Source organism: Sinocyclocheilus grahami, unplaced genomic scaffold (assembly GCF_001515645.1).
Source record: "Sinocyclocheilus grahami isolate Dianchi unplaced genomic scaffold, SAMN03320097.WGS_v1.1 scaffold14674.1, whole genome shotgun sequence".
Taxonomy (NCBI): domain Eukaryota; kingdom Metazoa; phylum Chordata; class Actinopteri; order Cypriniformes; family Cyprinidae; genus Sinocyclocheilus; species Sinocyclocheilus grahami.
The window spans coordinates 4,785-5,343 of NW_015515435.1; positions in this window are offsets into that span (position 1 = coordinate 4,785).

The following is a 559-nucleotide window of genomic DNA, read 5'->3' on the forward strand; positions in this document are numbered from 1 at the left end:
CCAGGCTGCCAATTTTGATACACAGATAAGCATTAATATATATATATATGTACAGTATATATAATGCATAGAAAATACAAGCAATTATCATACTGTTATTAGTTTTATACTATTATATACTTATCAGTACTACCTTAGTTCCCATGGGAAAGTGCATTAGGTAGAGATCAACGTAGTCCAGTTTTAGGTCACTTAGGGTCTTTTCACAGGCTCCTCTTACCAAGTGTTTCTCATGGTAAGTGCACCACAGCTTTCAAAAATGCAGGATTTAGTTTATGGCCAAAGCCCCTTTCAAACTGTGTATTTGTTAAGCATTTTTCTACAAGTCCAATTGTTAAACCACAACTTGCATTTCAGTAATCAGAGCATGACGTAACCGAGCATTATAACACACAATAATGCATGTTATACAAATGCCCTTTGTATGATCTGTGACATGGTTTGATGTTGTGTGAAATTTCAAGGCACATGATTGGCCTTGTGAGACCATAACTCCTGTCATGTGCCTCAGATACAAATTTTTACATGTGCTTCTACTACCTTGCTGACTATGAATAGG